Raw genomic sequence first — 19,861 nt, 5'->3', positions numbered from 1 at the left:
CAATTCCTAACCCAGTGTAGAGCCACGGTGGGTGCCTGTTGGCTCAGCACAATTTGGGAAGTGCAATCTTTAAAAACTAAGTTGGGTGCTACAATAGAGTTGGTGAAAAATAAGCTTCCTCTTGAATGAACGACAAGAGGTGAGCTTTGGGAAAAAAGACATCATTCTATAACTTTAAAAAAAAAAGTACAAAATGCCCCACACTTGGGAGGCAGAGGCAGGTGGATCTCTGAGTTCAAGGCCAGCCCGCTCTTCAGAGTGAGTTCCAGTACAGCCAGGGCTACACGGAGAAACCCTGTCTCAAAAGAGCAAAACAAAACAAAAAGTACAAAAGAAAGGGAGAAATCAGACCCAGGTTGCAAGCTCCTGGTGACATCAGCTTTGGCCGTCCCTGATGGAAAGTGACCTTGCCAGAGCCCTACTCCCTCTTTAGTTGGAACACTTTCCACTGATGCTATTAATCCAGCCCCACGGTCTGAGGCAGAGCTGCCTGGGCCAGCCCCGCCTGCTTCAGTCCAAACGATGATTCAGCCCCATCTCCTAATGCCCTCAAGAACTAAAACAATCAGCAGAGGAAGAGCGAGGCCCAGAGTACCATCCACACCCTCAGACAGACAACAGAGGCCAAGACCTCCGTCTCTTTCCATCTCTAGGAAGAGTCTTCCCATTAGAAACATTTTTTTCTTCTTCTGTCACATCCAATTTTTTTAGATTTCTCCTTGCTAGCCTCAGCTCAGAGGAAACTTCTCGATTCCCACCTCCAACCACATACTAAACACAGTTTCCTTCCAAGGGCTTCTTCACTATTTTTTTTTATTTTTTTTTTTATTTTATTATTATTTTTTTTTTTGCCTTCAGCTTACAGCTAGATAGCTTGGCATCGACCAAGAAAGCCTAGTAACATCCTGGCCTCCCAAAAGCAGCGCGGAAGATCAGAAGTATCCGCATCTACCTCCTGGCCTTGGCGTGATCAAACACTGGGAGTAGTAGAAATGTTAAGTTAAAAAAAAAAAAAAACTAAAAAGACACCTTTAAGGAAGCAAAAGACAGACACAGCCAAGAAGCAAGCAAATCTGATATTCTCTGAGCTGGAAAACAAGATCCAAAGGAATTCTATTCTTAGTAGAGGCTCGGCCAGCTCCATTCTACAGAGGTGGGTGGGTTGCAGAGAAGGCTACAGTGCCCTCTGTCGGGGACCAGTCAGCATATAGCTAGGGGCTCCTCTCCTCTCCTCTGCTCTCCTCTCCTCTCCTCTCCTCCCCTCCCCTCCCTCCCCTCCCCTCCTCTCCTCTCCTCTCCTCTGCTCTCCTCTCCTCCCCTCCCCTCCCCTCCTCTCCTCTCCTCTGCTCTCCTCCCCTCCCCTCCCCTCCCCTCCTCTCCTCTCCTCTGCTCTCCTCTCCTCTCCTCTCTTCTCCTCTCTTCTCCTCTGCTCTCCTCTCCTCCCCTCCCCTCCCCTCCCCTCCTCTCCTCTCCTCCCCTCCCCTCCCCTCCCCTCCTCTCCTCTCCCCTCCTCTCCCGTCCTCTGCTCTCCTCTCCTCCCCTCCCCTCCTCTCCTCTCCTCTGCTCTCCTCTCCTCTCTTCTCCTCCGCTCTCCTCTCCTCCCCTCCCCTCCCCTCCTCTCCTCTCCTCCCCTCCCCTCCCCTCCTCTCCTCTCCTCTCCTCTGCTCTCCTCCCCTCTCCTCCCCTCCCCTCCTCTCCTCTCCTCTCTTCTCCCCTCCCCTCCTCTCCTCTCCTCTCCTTTCCTCTCTTCTCCTCTGCTCTCCTCTCCTCTCCTCCCCTCCCCTCCCCTCCCCTCCCCTCCTCTCCTCTCCTCTGCTCTCCTCCCCTCCCCTCCCCTCCCCTCCTCTCCCCTCCCCTCCTCTCCTCTTCTCCTCTCCTCCCCTCTCCTCCCCTCCCCTCCTCTCCTCTCTTCTCCTCTGCTCTCCTCTCCTCCCCTCCCCTCCCCTCCCCTCCTCTCCTCTCCTCTCCTCCCCTCTCCTCTGCTCTCCTCTCCTCCCCTCCCCTCCCCTCCCCTCCTCTCCTCTCCTCTCCTCTCTTCTCCCTCTCCTCTCCTCTCTCCTCCCTCTCTTCTCTCTCTCTCTCTCTCTCTCTCTCTCTCTCTCTCTCTCTCTCTCCCTCCTCCCCCTTTCCCAAACGGAGTTTGTTTGTTTAACAGTCATGGAACTTAATCCATAGACCAGGCTAGCCTCAAACTCACAGAGATCCACCTGTCTGCCTTCCCTCCTCATGCTGGGACCAAAGGTGTGTGCTAGCACGCCAGGCTTAGCTAAGGGCTTTTTCATTCACGATGTCTTGTTGGTCGTTGTACCACCCTTGCAAGGTCTGGTTATCTAAAAGAAGTGAAGTGCAGGGGACTCAGGTGACATCACCACGGTTGTAGAGTCTGGAAACGACATCAGGACGGATGCTCGCTAACCCGCTTCCCTTTTCTTAGCATGCACCTTTACAGTTCATCCTTCCATAGCAGACTTACAGTGTTTTATGCTCAAAGGCTTCGACAGCCAGATCTCTCTAGTATAGGGCTCAGTTCTCAAGGCTGAACACCATAGGACCTCCTAGAGACGTGTTCTACTGTGCTTGGGCAAATGCCTCCCAAAGGCTGGCGTGTTAAAGGCTTAGTCTCCAGGCAGTGCTACACTAGGGGATGGTGAAACATCTAAGAGGTGAATTCTTCTAAAAGGAAATCGGGTTTTGTGGAATTGCCTTTAGCCAGCTTGGCATGAGCAAAGATATTCTAACAGGGAGACAGTCTCACCCTTTCTGGTTATCACAGTATTGAAACAATGGCCGCAAGGAACTGGGTTCCCTGGGAGCCTCTCTCTAGGAAAAGGAGCAGGCTGAAGCCCAGTGCCAGCCAGCGGAGGTCCTTAGCTCCCTGCAAAAGATCTTGCTATCTTGTTTACCACCTTGTTAGGGAGAATGGAGTGGACACAGTGAGTCTGTGATGAGACCGTGAAGGAGGGGATCCCACTTCAGCCAGGGGCAGCTCAGTTATGCTGATCACTGTAAATGTAATTCTTAGGGGCATTATATGCTCATTTTGCTCCCAGGTAAGAACATGGCATTTCTATGCTTGCTTTAACCCATTTTAGCTCCCAAATGGTGCCCCAAACCTAAGCTGGACAGGTTCTGAGCTAGTCTAACCTGACTAGGCTACCACCCAGCCATGTGGATCGTTACTTGCAATCTGGTCTTGTCCTGGTTCACTCTGGTCCCCGTGTATCCTCATGGCTGCTCTCTCATCACGATTACATGATGAATCCTCCTGGTACCTCCATATGGTCTCTCCACCTCCTCCTTCCTTCTCCCTACTCTCTCTTCCGTATATCCCCTGACTGGGACTGGAAGTCCCTCCCTATTCTCTTCTGCCCAGCTAATTGACTCATCGGCTCTTTAGTAACCAATCTGAGGTAAAGAAAAACAATGTTTACATAGCATTGACATCAGAGATGCTTGACCAGTCCGTTATCCAGCCTGCAACCAGACATCCAAGCATCTGAGCACACGGTGAACAAAACCATCCCCCAACAGATCACACGTCATTTAGCTAGCCCTAAAGGTCTCATCCAGAGTTGGGCGTCACCAGATCTCTTTTTTTGTTCCTCTTCCAAACGGGGCCATCAAATATATGCCATTCTCTGTTCCCCATGGCCCCATTGAGGATGGGTACCTTCGCCTCTCTGGTTATGGCAGTCCAGGCCCAGCTCTCACCTAACCACTCTGCTAACACACCTTCCAAGGGACATGCGGACTGCTGGCCTCTTCTCTTTTCCCCAGCACCTTGACCTTAGTCCACGGACGCTGCCTTTAAGGATCTGGCTTCGAGATCTCTAGGATGGTTTTACATTAAGCCACCGACCTTGCAGTGATTTTCTTAAATGAGCATTAGGAACACACATAGACATTGCACAACTCATTCACCTACAGCCCCGTTTCCCAGTGTCTGAAGTGAGACGCCTCCATCTACTTCGATAGGGTATGTGTGAGGACTAAAGGCAATGACTATAAAGTTAACTGTTGCGGCTAGAAGCTGGTCAGGGCTAATAAATAGAGCTTACTCTTTGTTCATAAAGAGAACTCTTCTGGAAGCTCAAGAGTGCCTGCATGGCAACTGCCGGCCTGGACAAGCAGAGCAGGGTGTAGAGCAGTGTAAGGAGTGGGTGGAAAGAAAGGGCTTTGGCTGCGCCCTGGTTTGTTTCTACTGGACACACGGTGGGGATGAATAGGTGGCACACTGGGGAAGGCAAGTGTTAGAGGGTAGCGCAGCAGGCTTGCCCACCAGCTGGTCCCATTCCGAACATCCCATTCCCTTCACAGCACGTTGGTCCATTCCTCAGTAACTGAGTGCTTCACTGTAAAGTAAGCCATGAGGCATCTAAAGGGCCCAGAAATACGAGTTCCCCTTCACTTCATTTAGAAACTATATACAGCCAGCTCATTGGCTTCTGAGCCTATCGCATAATCTCTGGTTCTTAAGCATTAACAAGCATAAAACTGATTCCTATATATTTCATCGAATCATGAATATCGTGAAATACTTTGAGCGAAGAACTGTTTTCAGTTCCCTCGTCTGTTAAACGGGAAGAATGACACCTACCTGTGGGGTTGTTGTGAGCATTGAATGACTTCAGAGTACAAAGTGTGGTCAGATACTCAGTATCTTAGGCATGAGAACCCCTACTGGGTTAATTTTGATTTGTGGGGGAAAGATGAGGAGAGACAGGTAAGGGAGCGCTGGAAGATCTGACTGGTGAGATAATAGTCTTCGATTTCCTTTGCTCATGCGAGACCATTTCCTTGCAGAGCTTCAAGAGAAAGTAATCCATGTGCAGTGATTTGAATGGGAATGGCCCCTATAGAATCTCATTTGAATGCATAGGAAGTGGGCACTATTAGGAGGTGTGGCCTTGTTGGAGGAAGTGTGTCACTGGGTAGTGTGTTTTGGGGTTTCAGACACTCAAGGCTGGTCCAGTGTCTCTCTGCTGCCTGCAGATTCAGACACAGAGCTCTCAGCTCCTTCTCTAGCACCATTCCTGCCTGCATGCTGTCATGCTTCCCGCCATGATGATAATGGACTGAACCTCTGAACTATGAGCCAGCCCCGATCAAATGCTGTCCTTCATGAGAGTTGTGGTCATGGTGTCCCTTCACAACATAAAACCCTAACTAAGACACTATAGTTGGAGCCAAAGAGAGTAACAGAACCAACATGTATTGAGCGCATATTGTATACACCAGGCACCTTTCTGGGAACCCAAAATATCAGAGTAAACAAGGCCTGTTCTCTGAGCTAAGGTAGGAGAGACTTGACAGACTCCATGTCTTGGAGTTTCTATTGCTATGAAGAGACACCATGACCATGGCAACTCTTACAAAGAAAGGCATTTCACTGGTGCTGGCTTAAAGTTCCATTATCATCATGGCAGAAAGTATGGTGATGCACAGGCAGACATGGTGCTGGAGAGATGGCTGAGGGCTCTACCTACGGGCTTGTAGGCAGAAGGTATTTCTGGGATTGTGAGCCACTAAGCCTGGGCTTGAGCTTCTGAGACATCATAGCCCATCCCCTAGTAGCACACTTCCTCCAGTAAGGCCACGCCCACTGAAACAAGACCACGCCCATTACAACAAGGCCACATCCCATTATAGTGCCACTCTGAATGGGCCAAACATTCTAACACAGTCTATGGGGCTGTTCCTACTCAAACCACACATTCCATATACAGGATATAAAGAACACAATGAGGGGTGTCTGTGGGAAAGGCTGTGTCTGATCTGGGGTAGGGGTGGGGTGTCAGGGAGGTCATCTCAGCAGAAATGGCATTAGCTAGTTAAGCAGTTTCCCAGATGATGTGATGGGGATGTGAAGAAGTTGGGAGGAGAGTGGCTGTCTGAAGGCATGAGATGACATATAAGCCTCATTTTTAAAGAGCTATGACATCAAAGAGAGTATGAAGACAGGAGCCAAGTCTAGAAGGTGGAGTCAGGTCTAGAAGGTGGGGCCAGTTCTAGAAGGTGGGGCCAGGTCTAGAAGGTGGAGCCAGGTCTAGAAGGTGGGGCCAGTTCTAGAAGGTGGAGCCAGTTCTAGAAGGTGGAGCCAGTTCTAGAAGGTGGAGCCAGTTCTAGAAGGTGGAGCCAGGTCTAGAAGGTGGGGCCAGTTCTAGAAGGTGGGGCCAGTTCTAGAAGGTGGGGCCAGTTGTAGAAGGTGGGGCCAGGTCTAGAAGGTGGGGCCAGGTCTAGAAGGTGGGGCCAGGTCTAGAAGGTGGAGCCAGTTCTAGAAGGTGGAGCCAGGTCTAGAAGGTGGAGCCAGGTCTAGAAGGTGGGGCCAGTTCTAGAAGGTGGAGCCAGTTCTAGAAGGTGGAGCCAGTTCTAGAAGGTGGAGCCAGGTCTAGAAGGTGGGGCCAGTTGTAGAAGGTGGGGCCAGTTCTAGAAGGTGGGGCCAGTTCTAGAAGGTGGGGCCAGTTCTAGAAGGTGGGGCCAGGTCTAGAAGGTGGGGCCAGGTCTAGAAGGTGGAGCCAGGTCTAGAAGGTGGAGCCAGGTCTAGAAGGTGGAGCCAGGTCTAGAAGGGTGGAGCCAGGTCTAGAAGGTGTGGCCAGGTCTAGAAGGTGTGGCCAGGTCTAGAAGGTGGGGCCAGTTCTAGAAGGTGGAGCCAGGTCTAGAAGGTGGGGCCAGTTCTAGAAGGTGGGGCCAGTTCTAGAAGGTGGGGCCAGGTCTAGAAGGTGGGGCCAGGTCTAGAAGGTGGGGCCAGGTCTAGAAGGTGGAGCCAGGTCTAGAAGGTGGAGCCAGGTCTAGAAGGTGGGGCCAGTTCTAGAAGGTGGGGCCAGGTCTAGAAGGTGGAGCCAGGTCTAGAAGGTGGGGCCAGTTCTAGAAGGTGGGGCCAGGTCTAGAAGGTGGAGCCAGGTCTAGAAGGTGGAGCCAGGTCTAGAAGGTGGAGCCAGGTCTAGAAGGTGGAGCCAGGTCTAGAAGGTGGGGCCAGGTCTAGAAGGTGGAGCCAGGTCTAGAAGGTAGAGTCAGTTCTAGAAGGTGGAGTCAGTTCTAGAAGGTGGAGCCAGTTCTAGAAGGTGGGGCCAGGTCTAGAAGGTGGGGCCAGGTCTAGAAGGTGGGGCCAGGTCTAGAAGGTGGAGCCAGGTCTAGAAGGTGGGGCCAGGTCTAGAAGGTGGAGCCAGGTTTAGAAGATAGAGTCAGGCCCATACATGAAATTATGGAAGATGTAGTTGCTGAACCAAATGTCATCCCTTTAACAGATTGACTTAACGCTGAGTTAAGTCAATGCTACCTGAGTCTGAGTGTAGCTTGTTGACAATGAGAGCTGATGGCAGGCTTTAAGTGGGATAGTTCTGTAATGTTCGCACTACAGAAGCAGTCGCTCTCTGGAACTGGTTGAGGAGGAACAACATGGTGTTCAAAATGATTTGGAAAACCGTAGTGATTTTGGTGACAGTGGAAGGGAGAGCCATGCTGACGATGAGTAGGAGTCATCGGGTGTAGATCTGTTGGAACGATGGCAATGTAGAAGCCATGATGAGGGGGGCTGTTTCTAGGTTGGGTGAATGACAGGACCATCTGTTAAATCCAAAAATACAGGAATCATCTGTTGGAAAAGGACAGAACGGTGGTCGGAGGAACAGCTCGAGCTTGATGTCAGGTACCACGGTTGTCTGTATCCGTGTTGTCTCTATCTGTGCTGTCTGTCTCGCTTTTGGTTTGCTTGTGAGCATCTGTAAGGCTTAGAGAGCCTCTGGTCTGGTGTAAGCTAATGGATCACCTATATCTGTAGCCTCTGGTCTGGCGTAAGCTGGAGGGTCACCTGATTACCTGGCTTCTGTGCCCGTGAGAGGAGTGAGCTGTTTGTATTGATTGTCTTTCTCTTTGTTTTTGGACTTCAGTATCTGCAGGAGCCGATCAAGTGAGTCTTGCTCTGTATCTGAAGCAGGGGTAAAACTGGGTGTTGATTGTCTTTCTCTGTGTTCTTGGACTTGGACTGTGGCTGATGCTATTTTTGGACATGGGACAGACTGAAACTACCCTGTTAAACATCCTAGTTAACCACTGGAAGGAAGTTAGGAAAAGGAGAAAACTTGTCAGTAGTAGTAAAGAAAGGCAGGTTACTTACTCTCTGCGCCTCCAAATGGCCCACCTTCAGAGTAGGGTGGCCACCCATAGGGACCTTTGGCTTGCAGATGATCAAAGCAGTAGAGGAAAGAGTCTTTAGGCCAGGATCCCTCAGTTACTGAGACCAAGTGCCCTATGTAGTTACTGGAAGAATCTAGTAGAGATCCACCCCAACCCTGTCACCTTGGATAAAAGCTCTTTTGTCTCCAAAACTCTCACAGGTCCTGGCCACGAAAGAGAAGAACCCTGCAGAGACCAACGAGTTTGTAACCAGGACCCTTCCACAGAGGATCTGCTACTGATGGATCTTCTACTCCCTTACCCACCTACTATGGCCCTAGTTCCCACGGCCCCTCCTCAGAGATCTCCTTTGAGCTCTCATCCATTGTCCCTTTACCCCACCCTTTCTCAGGCCTCAGCAAGTGGGGAGTGTGAGGAGGGACCCTCAGAACTGGGACCGGCCATGGGGACCTGGACCAAGAGGACCACTTCACCCGATGCAACAGTGGCCCTCCCTGTCCAAGCCTATGGACCCATAAATGAGGATGGCAATCAGGCCATGCAATATTGGCCCCTTTCTTTGGCTGACTTGTACAACTGGAAAGGCCAACACCCCCCTTTTCAGATAACCCCAAGGGGCTGATTAACCTCTTTAACGCTGTTTTATTTACTCCTCAGCCCACCTGGGATGATAGCCAACAACGCATGAGAGTGTTTTCATGACCAGAGAGTGAGAAAGGATAATGCAGGAAGCCAGAAAGAATGTTCCCTCAGACACAGGGGCACCACCGATTGATCAGGCTGTCATCAACAGCAGATTTTCCCTGACTAGACCTGACTGGGACTACTGATACAGCAGGATATAAGGAGCACTGAAGGTCTACCACCAGACTCTGTTGGCAGGGATCATGGGGGTCGCAGGAAGACCAAGGTATGTGAGGTTAAGCAGGGACCAGACAAGTCACCCTCAGCCTTTCTAGAGTGGCTCATGGAGGCATTCTGCCAATATACACACTATGACCCCAGCATTGAGGAGCATAAAGCTACTGTGACCTTGGCTTTTATCCAGGCTAGTAGAGATATCAGGAAAAAGCTTCAGGGGCTAAAGGGACTGTAGTATAAGTTGTTGAGGGATTTAGTGCAGGCTGCTGGGCAGGTCTACCATAACAGGGGGACAGGGGAGGAGAAGGAACAGAGAAAGAGAAAGGAAGAAGACAAAAGGGAGATACAAAAAGAAAGGTGACAGGAAAAGAATTTACTGTAGAATCTTGGCTACAGTAGTAGCCAGAGCATTGGGCACAGTTGCTGGAACCCCAGTGGAAGGGACCCTTCCTAGTACTTAACCACTCCTACAGTCCTTAAGGTGGACGATATTGCAGCCCTGGTGCATGCATCCCATGTGAAACCTGCAGACGCCTCACTCCCCAGGGACTCCTGCTGCCCCATGTGTTGGTCTATCAAACCTGGAGTGTGGTTTCTCCTGGAACTGGAGATGAGGTCACCTCCCTGACTGCCTCCAAACCCCTCAACATCCGGTGGCCTGACCTCACTTTTAACCTGTGTCAGCTGGCAGCAGGACTTGACTCATGGGACATCCCCAGCTATGATGTGAGTGCTGGCAGAAGCAAACTGCCCATATAGGAGAAAGAGGGCTCAGGGCTGGGAGAGGGGTGATGAGATGTGCATTCCCTGCACAGAGATGTCACTTGAGGAAGACCCCCCCCCCCACACACACACACACACTCATATTTAGCCTCAATGAAAGAAACTGGGTAGAAGGTCACCGATATCGGGTTCCACACCAGTTTTATTGTGCCGCCTGGGGATGCCAGACTACAAGAGACACCTACTGGAACCCCTCCTCCTCTTGGGACTTGATCATGATAAAAATTTACACTCCTGAGGGGCCCTACCAGAGGAACAGAGGGTACTGAGATACCCTCTGTGCAAATGCTACCTATGACCCAATAATCAGATTCACTCAGAAAGGCAAAGAACCAATGAAATAGCTAAGGAGAAAAGCTTAGGGAGTCAGGTTGTACAAATTGTGGTATGATGACCAAGATGAGAGAAAGGCTAGCCAAACGGAAGTGAGAGAACAGTCAGGGATGGTTCGAAGCTTGGTTTAACTCATTCCCTTAGCTAACCACCCTCATATCCATCTTGTTAGGACCCTTAATTGTTCTGCTATTGTTGACCTTTAGACCCTGCATATTGAACAAGTGTATAGCCTTCATAAAAGAAAAAATAGGTACAGTACAGCTGTTGGTCCTGCGCCAACAATATGAGACCTTGAGGGCAGGACCTAAAAAAAATGAGTTGTCACCAGAGATTGTGAGCATAGCTCTAAGATTGGAGCTTGTACAAGAAAAAGGGGGGGAATGAAGGACCCTAGTTCTTACTGAAGTGTAAGAGCTATTAAGAGGCTTGGCCTGGTAGAAGGTAGGTAGGTTATGGAGTTCCTGTGAAGGACCCTAAGGGCTTTCACCTCCTTTACACCCACCACCTCAGTCAAGATTAGGACAAGTACCAGCTTCCCACCTCGGGTCAAGGCTATTGTTCCATTTTCCACCCACACTTCTGGGGAGGAGCAGGGACAATCTTGAAAAACCACAGAATGCACTGAGTGATAGTCACCTGACCCTCTGGTCCCAGATAGAGTTTGAATGCATGTCCTTGCTTGCTAGCCAATAGATTCAAAGGTCAATATGCTTAGCCAATAAGTTTAAACTGTAACCTTGCTGATGTAACCTGTAGCCCTAAAAAGTATAAAAACTGCTTATTATAGCCATTTGGGGTTGCCTTCTAGTCATTTGCCACGAGGGGATGATTGAAGGTCGACCTCAATGCACCAGAAAATAAACCTCTTGTGTTTTCGTCGCACTCCATTCTCGTATCTCACCTGAGGGCTCTCCCGGTAGTTAAGACGCACTTTGAGCCTTACGATGGCCTGTGGGATTTCTGTTTGGTTAGATGCGGTTGGCAGTTAGGAGTCTGGCATTTTGGATAAAGGTTTGAGTTTTAAGAGTTATCTGCCCTTTGTTGGTCTACCTAAAATCACAGGAGAGAATGAGACTGTGCAAGGAAAGGGGAGCAAGAGTGATGAGCAAAAGCCCAAACTCAGGAGAAATTGGACAGTCTAGAAAGGAAACCGAGAGTCACCCGACAAGAGACGGGCCAAGGAAGTATGGGGTCCCAGAAGCTTAGGATATGAATATCTCAGAGGAGCGAGGGAGCCATGTTGCTCAACATATCAATGACATCAAGGGAGCCAAAGCTTAGACTTGACACAATTCAGGTCATGGGCATGCCCAGTGAGAGCATCTTCAGAGAAGGGATGGGGTGGCATTAGCCTGAGATAACTCATTTAAAGAAGAAAAACTTCATTCTGGCTCTCGTGGGTTTAGAGGTTCTAGTCCAGGATCAAATGAGTGGATTGTAAAGAGACAGACACCACACAGGGGTGGCTCGACAGAGGAAAATGGCTAGCCCTAGGGGCTGAGAGCACAAGGAAGCAGGTGAGCTGGAAACGGAATATATCCCTGAGGGCATCTTCTCTCCAAAGGGCTACTCCTTTCAATTAGGCACGCCCACTTCCATTTCTATTGCCTCCCAATAACAGATCAAATTATAAATCCATGGACGGATAATCCATGAATGTTATCGGAGGCCTCACAGTCTGATCACGTCTCTAAACGCCGCCACTGAATTTTCTCTGCTGAGTTCTCAGCATACGAAAGGGATGTTTCAGTCAGAACCTAACTGTAACAGAGAAGTGATGCTGACTGCAATTGTTACCTCAACGAGATCTAGAATTGTCAGGAAATGGGTCTCTGGGCATCCCGTGAGGGCTTGTCTTTATCCACCCACTGTGGATGGTACCATTTCCTGGGATGGGATCCACACTGAGCAAAATGGAGAACATGAGCTGAGCGCATGCGCGTACCATTCTCTTTCTTGACACTGGATACAGCTGCGTCTGGCTCCGGCCCTTGTGACTTCTCCACCAAGATAGACTGACTGTATCCTAGAACTGTGAGCCGAGGTAAACCCATAAGCTGCTTTCCTCAGAGTGGTTTACCACAGAAACAAGAAAAATAACTAATGGGCAAGAGCACCGGGTAGAAGATGACACAGAAAGCACAATGGGATTTGCTCCTTCAAGAGAAGAATGTGATTGTTTTTTTGGAGAGTAGAGAGGTAAGATGGACGTTGGCGGAACGATGTTTGGGTTACTTATTTTAGTATGGAAAGACTTAGAAACGCTAAGTCTTATAACGTTGGCTTATAAGGAAAAGCCAGAGGGAGGAAGGGTTGAAAGTGCAGGCTGTCATGATTATTCAGAGTCCATATCCCCAAATTGCTCTCCTCACTTAAGCCTAACCATGTCCCCAGATCGACATCTACTGTCATTTCTAACGCACGCATGCACGCATGCTCAGAAAGGTGTTATAATTTAAAAGTGTTTAGCTTTTGTTTTTATTTTATTGTATGGACGGTTTGCCCACATGCATGCCTTTGTGCCACGTGCACAAAGTGCCCACAGAGATCAGAAGAGGGTGTCGGATCCCCTGGAATTAGAGTTACCAAGGACACCCATGAGCCACCATGCTGGTCCTGTAAAGTGAACCTGGGTCATTTGGAAGAGCAGCCAGTGCTTTCAATGGCTGAGCCATCACTCCATCCCCCAAAAGTGAAAACTGTGAGTCAGCCAATGCATAAACCTCCAGCAAAGAGACCCTGTCTGGCACGTAACCATTCTAAAGAGGCCATTATTGGGGCAATGAATGGGTCTGTACCTCATGGGTGCCATAACCACACGTGCTTACCCCTGCAATCCTTTCTGGGATTTTCCTGTGTACTTTACTGGCGACTTTCCAATTATAAGTTCATTCCTTTTCTACCTCTATGATACTTTGACCTTTTAAATGTCAACCATACTCATCAGGCATAGTGGTCCACTTCTACCATCCCAGAACTTGGGGGCTGAAGAAATCGTTCAGGTCCGTGGGTCAACACAAGCTTTGCTTTCATATCAAGTTTGAGGCCAGCCCAGGCTCCGTGAGATCCGGTTTCAGAAAACAAAACAAAACAAAAACAAAAAACAACAAACAGCTGTTTATTTGTTTTTAAGTCGTTGCCTACAATTTGGTAGCTTGGGCCAAGATCAAACTTTCCAATCATTTTCCTTCCCACTGCGTAAGGTGACTCAGAAGAAACGCCATTTCACTTACGACAGTAGTCAGCTCATTTGGCTACCAAAACCCAAATTCACAAAGATGTGGACATGTCAGTGTAAAAGACTCTGCCATGACACCCCATGAGAGAGAAATGGCTACAAGGCTGGTAATAGGAACACAGGGAAGGAGTGGGAAATCAAACACTCCCTGGACTCCTATGAGGCAAAATCGTTTCCGTTTTATAATGTATCACTTTATTTCCATGAGGAAATGTATTCACAGAAGGGTAACCATAAATCATGGGTGCTTTTTTTTTTTTTTTTTTTTTTTTTGCATTTTAGCATCTTTTAAGTTAAAATGCAGCTTACGGCTTATTGGAAGTCACCATAATTTATTGGGCAGAGATTGCCCTATCATCACCATACATAAAATAATGGCATATCTATTATTAACGATGCCTTAAATCCAGCAAAATACGTTATTTAAATTTTTGATCCGAGTTTTCCAAGATTGATAATGCAAATAAATTTTCTCACTTGATGCAAACACTTATTATGCGTCATGTGTTTTACGGTTCGGTGTCACTGAAACAGAGCTGCCCTGGTAAATCTCAGAGTTCCGTGCTCATGAAAGGGCACGTCTTTCCCTTAGAACCACCGCAGCTCTCCTGGGCAGTTGTAGAAGTGGGTCGGTAAACACCCTTTTTACCCACACGGCCAAGAAGCAGGACTTAACAGCACCCTTTCGACTTAAGTTCTGTCTTATCATCTGCTTAGTGATTCTCACCCTCGTTTTAGTTATGACAAAGAGGAACATATTTTTCCCCTTCAGAAGTGAAATAAATGGGGGTATTCGTGTTTTCTTAGTACATCAGCTGTCGATGTTTTGCCCTCATGGATTTGTAGTTTTCATTCCTTTCTTTTGCCTCAGACCGTAGCGCCTCACCACTCTCGACGATATTTAGAGAATTAGAGCTAGGAGCGAGGCTGATGAAAGGGGCACATTTACCCAAAGGGACATCAGACTCCAACAGAAGAGGGCGTCAGATCTCCTGGGGCTGGAGTTACAGGCAGTCGTTAGCCACCCAACGTGGGTGCTGGGAACTGATCACAGGCCCTTTGAATGAGCAGCAGATGCTCTTAACTGCTGGGTCTTTCCTCCAACTCTGCCTCTTGTGATTATTCTAACCCACATCTATCCCTGCTTTTAATCATTTTTATGCCCCGATGAGTAACTGGAGCACAGTTATACTCAATCTGTTCTGAAAATAGTTACAAATTGAGAACAAGAACTTAGGCATAAACATTTGAGAGGAACATTTGCTTGCACCTTGCTGGCCCCTAGATGTTGCTATTTGTCTGGCCAACCGGACCTGAAGAGAGGTACTTTCTGAGACAATAGGAAAGCCTCCTTATGTAGGGGTGGGACTAAGAGGGGGCGGGGCTAAGAGGGGCCCGAGCAGGCCTTTCTTCCTTTTCATTGTCTGGAACTATCTTAGAATGGCTAGGACTTCCATGATCCTATTGAAGCAAGAAAACAAGAATCATAGCCTGGTGGACGAGAAGTCTCTGATGGTAATGAAGCTGCCCCACCAATCCACCAGTCCCAAGCACCTCCCTTTCCCGACCTCCTTTTTTTAACTGTAGAAAATAGTCTTGAGTGTTCAAAACATCATCTGGGGCATGTCTAAATGTCAGCCAAATACAGTTCCTCACTGATATATCATAAAAAGATCTGTTCAGGGTTAGACAGCAGGATAGGAATGCATGCCTGGAACCAGTCCAGAATCTGTCTTTTTATTCCATGCCGTGCTGCTTTCACACTAAGCTTGCTCCATGGGGCGTAAGAAGCCCCTTAAGCACTATTTACTCGAGATTCCTCATTGAAAATAATAAGAGTCACTCCTACAGAACCGTGATAACTACCTGATATAAAAAGAAAAACAGCCGTTTGAGATGGCTGGCCCTTTCCTCTTCTTTACGGCTATCTGTGAGATCATCCCATTCTTGTGTCCCATTCTTGCTAAGTGACTTTATTGAGGTGTCCTGGGAAGGAGTGTGGATGTTTAAAAATTAAACCATGAGCCACAGTTTAATGGAATTGTAGTTGTGCAGCTAGAGAACAGAAGGTAGGAAGGAGTCTTCCACTGACACAGGGCTTGCCAAGAAAGGGCAGCTGTTTGCCGTGTCCTCCAAGAACAGAGAACATGATTAAAAGAATTTCCTCCCTGGCTTCTGTCACAGAGCTGGCTCCCTAGGAATAGAATCTGGGGATGGGGGTGGGGGTTGGGGTGGGTAGTCTCAAGGGAGAGAGGAAGTGTGGGTTGAGCTGTTCCCAGAGGTCCTGGAAAAAGGACCAGGAGGATACACAGCAGCAGGTCACCGCAGCAGGCTACCACTGAGAGGGGAAAGAACAAAGTCTCCCAAGAGTTCCTGGGGGAAGGCCATCCCCCAAGCCCAGTATGATTATCCAGAAAGGGTAAGGTTAGCTTCAGAAGCAGCATACACTCCCGGCAGCAGTATGAGAATGCACTGCACCCAAAGTGGGGAGCAGGGAGTGCACCCCCAGTGTCTACCATAGGTACAAAGGACTGAGCGGCTATAGGGTTATAGAGGAGAAGTTACCAAAAGACACTTAAGTAGAAGCACATCACCCGTCTTGCTGGGGTCAGATGGACGTGTTCAGTGTGAACAGATGTGTGGGGAGACATCTTTACTGTGGATGCAAGGCCTCTGTGGCTCTGCATGAGAACTGAGAGCGAAGAGAACCACCTTTCTGAAACCTGGGAGGACATACACGCACACAAAGAGGAGTGCTCACACAGAGGGGTGCTCACACAGAGGGGTGCTCACACAGAGGAGTGCTCACACAGAGGAGTGCTCACACAGAGGAGTACTCACACAGAGGGGTGCTCACACAGAGGAGTACTCACACAGAGGGGTGCTCACACAGAGGAGTGCTCACACAGAGGAGTGCTCACACAGAGGGGTGTTCACACAGAGGAGTGCTCACACAGAGGAGAACTTACACAGAGGAGTGCTCACACAGAGGAGTGCTCACACAGTGGAGAGCTCACACAGAGGAGTGCTCACACAGAGGGGTGCTCACACAGAGGGGTGCTCACACAGAGGGGTGTTCACACAGAGGAGAACTTACACAGAGGAGTACTCACACAGAGGGGTGCTCACACAGAGGAGTGCTCACACAGAGGAGTGCTCACACAGAGGGGTGCTCACACAGAGGAGTGCTCACACAGAGGGATGCTCACACAGAGGAGTGCTCACACAGAGGGATGCTCACAGAGGGGTGCTCACACAGAGGGGTGCTCACACAGAGGAGAACTCACACAGAGGGGTGCTCACACAGAGGAGTGTTCACACAGAGGAGTGCTCACACAGAGGAGTACTCACACAGAGGGGTGCTCACACAGAGGAGTGCTCACACAGAGGGATGCTCACAGAGGGGTGCTCACACAGAGGGGTGCTCACACAGAGGAGAACTCACACAGAGGGGTGCTCACACAGAGGAGTGTTCACACAGAGGAGTGCTCACACAGAGGAGTACTCACACAGAGGGGTGCTCACACAGAGGAGTACTCACACAGAGGGGTGCTCACACAGGGGGTGCTCACACAGAGGAGTACTCACACAGAGGAGTGCTCACACAGAGGAGTGCTCACACAGAGGGATGCTCACACAGAGGGATGCTCACACAGAGGAGTGCTCACACAGAGGAGAACTCACACAGAGGAGTACTCACACAGAGGGGTGCTCACACAGGGGTGTGCTCACACAGAGGAGTGCTCACACAGGAGTGCTCACACAGAGGAGAACTCACACAGAGGAGTACTCACACAGAGGGGTGCTCACACAGGGGGTGCTCACACAGAGGAGTGCTCACACAGAGGAGTGCTCACACAGAGGAGTGCTCACACAGAGGGGTGTTCACACAGAGGAGTGCTTACACAGAGGAGAACTCACACAGAGGAGTGCTCACACAGAGGAGTGCTCACACAGTGGAGAGCTCACACAGAGGAGTGCTCACACAGAGGGGTGCTCACACAGAGGGGTGCTCACACAGAGGGGTGTTCACACAGAGGGGTGCTCACACAGAGGAGTGCTCACACAGAGGAGTGCTCACACAGAGGAGTACTCACACAGAGGGGTGCTCACACAGAAGAGTACTCACACAGAGGAGTACTCAGACTCTCTCCTAGGGTCCCGTTCTTTCTCCCATGACAACTGACCACAGAGGAGAGGGGTTGGAGCCAGGTGTGGTGACCAACATCTGCAATCCTACACCCATGAGGCTGAGGCAGATGGATGGCCATGAGTAGGCAAGACCAACCAGGTCTATAATGGGTTCCAGGTTAACCTGGGCTACCATGTGAAACCCTCTCACAAAACAGAGACTGCAAGTGCAGCTATAAGATTTTTCCCTATCCCTGCCCACAAATCCAATATCTAGAATTTCTGGAGTCAGCGTTACCAGGCACAGCAGATAATGGAGCTTAAGGACATCTTTTATGGGTGTCTGCAAAGAAAACAGAAGGAATAGTTTCCTGGAAATAATAAATTCAGAAGCGGTTGAGAAGTCACTGGACTTGAATATGTCACCCACGTGACTCTCTAATCACACACTCATCAAGACTTTCCTCATCTTACAAATAAGCAAACTGTGCTTCCAGAAGGTTGTTCCCAGCCCAGCAAGGTGGCTCAACAGACAGAGGGGGCCACTACCAAGTTTGGCAACCAGGGACTGATGTGGTAGGAGAGAATTAACACCACACGTTGTCCTCTGACAGCCATGGCATGTATGTGCATACACACATACATAAATGCACGCATTATAAATAGCTAAGATGTAGTAAGAAGATGAGAAGTAGAAGGAGGGGGAGAGAGAAGGGGGTAATGAGGGGGGAGGGGGAGGGAGAGGGAGAAGGGGGTGAGGGGAAGGGGAAAGATGGGAGAAGAGGGGAGGGGGGAAGGGGGATGGAGAAGGGGATGAGGGGGAGGGGAGGGGGAGTTAGTGGGTAGAAGAGGGAATTTGAGTGTAGGTCTGCTCAGCCCCAAGCCTGTGCCCTATCCCTTCTGTAAGGAAACAGGCCTGTCCCTCCTCTCCTTGTCTACAGGCTATGCAGCCTGCAGAGCTGCTTCATGCACTGATGGATTGAGAATGCTTTTCCCAGAGACGCTGCCTTCCTGGGTGTTCTGAGTTTCCTGGTGTTACCTGGTTTTCCCAGATGTCCCGGCTTTCTGGAAGGCGATGCGTTCCCATGCGGGCGGCATTTCCTGGATGTACTTCATTCCCAGAGGTAATGATTTCCCCAGACATTGTCATTTTCCCGGATGTACTGCGTTCCCGGGGCATGCCGCTTTTCCTGGATGTACCTTATTCTATTGTTGGGAGGAGCAGAGGACTCACTCTGCTTCCTTCATCGCAGCGTTGCTCTGTGGCTCCCAGACGCGCGATTAGGCAGGGTCCAAATTACGGTGTGATTACAGGGTTCCTCACACGTCCGTGAGTGGACAGGTGCCTTCAGAGCTGCTGGCATTACACAGACTGAACATTGATTGCTTGGGATAGAATGGGGGGTCATATTTTTCCTCTCCCTTTTTAACTCCTTGGTTCTAGAATCCTGTCACCCAGTGTTCTGAATAGTGAGTGATGTATTTCTGGTTATAGGGAGTCCCACAGAGAGTAAAGGAAAGAGCCCTGGCTCTTCCCCCAGGATGCTGGGGTCTTAAGAAAAAGTTTCTTGATCAGCTTCTTAAGTTGGTGTGGATGCCTGAAAAGGCAAAGATTCTGTGGCCGTTTGACTCACAAAATGGTCCATCTATTCTTCTATTCACTGCATGTGATTTTTTTTTTTTTTTTTTTTTTTTTACTTGCAGGTCTTAAACTGTCCAGCGGCCCAGGAAGGGTAGATGTGATGGTTTGAATGTGCTTGACCCAGGGAGTGGCATTATTAGGAGGTATGGCCTTGTTGGAGTAGGTGTGTCACTGTGGCTGTGAGCTTAAGACCCTCACCCTAGCTGCCTAGAAGCCAGTCTTCTGCTAGCAGCCTTCAGATGAAGATGTAGAACTTTCAGTTCCTCCTGCACCAGGCCTGCCTGGACGCTGCCATGTTCCCACCTTGATGATAATGGACTGAACCTCTGACCCTCTAAGTCAGCTCCAATTAAATGCTGTCCTTATAAGAGTTGCCTTGGTCATGGTATCTCTTCACAGCATTAAAACCCTATCTAAGACAGTGGAATACTCCAAAAGGAGCCAAAGAAGTGCTGACACAAACACAGACACTACCTTGTTAGGGGAGTGCTGTTTTCCTCGCAGGCTGCTGTCAGGGAGTCCGAGAGAACCAGAGTCCATGGGAGCCAACCAGAACTGTGGAGAAATATCCCAGGCTGGATAAGAGAGAGGGTGATGGAAAAGGTGTGTCACTTCTCCAAACTCCTTAGAAAAGTCTCTATATAATCTGTGCATAATTTTTTTATGAGAAGATAGATGTTTTCAAGGATCTCTGACACATCGTGCCCTTGACCCACCTGAGCTCAAAACATCACTGT

General features: G+C 49.3%; 1 long non-coding RNA gene across 5 annotated transcripts in view; it reads left to right on the top strand.

Moving 5' to 3' along the window:
* Positions 1-19,861, top strand: part of LOC108351432 (uncharacterized) — a 36,481-nt gene that overhangs the window by 8,142 nt on the left and 8,478 nt on the right. For 3 of the 5 annotated variants that reach the window (XR_010053677.1, XR_005486867.2, XR_010053674.1), the window contains exons 1-3: positions 7,287-7,645; positions 8,334-12,312; positions 18,424-18,606. This is a non-coding gene — a long non-coding RNA (uncharacterized LOC108351432). Of the gene's footprint in view, positions 1-7,286; positions 7,646-8,333; positions 12,313-18,423; positions 18,607-19,186; positions 19,498-19,861 lie in introns of those variants that run through there. The other 2 variants (XR_010053676.1, XR_010053675.1) reach the window with 2 other exon arrangements.

This window comes from Rattus norvegicus, chromosome 7 (genome assembly GCF_036323735.1).
Source record: "Rattus norvegicus strain BN/NHsdMcwi chromosome 7, GRCr8, whole genome shotgun sequence".
NCBI classification, from domain to species: domain Eukaryota; kingdom Metazoa; phylum Chordata; class Mammalia; order Rodentia; family Muridae; genus Rattus; species Rattus norvegicus.
This window is presented reverse-complemented; position numbering and strand designations above follow the sequence as displayed.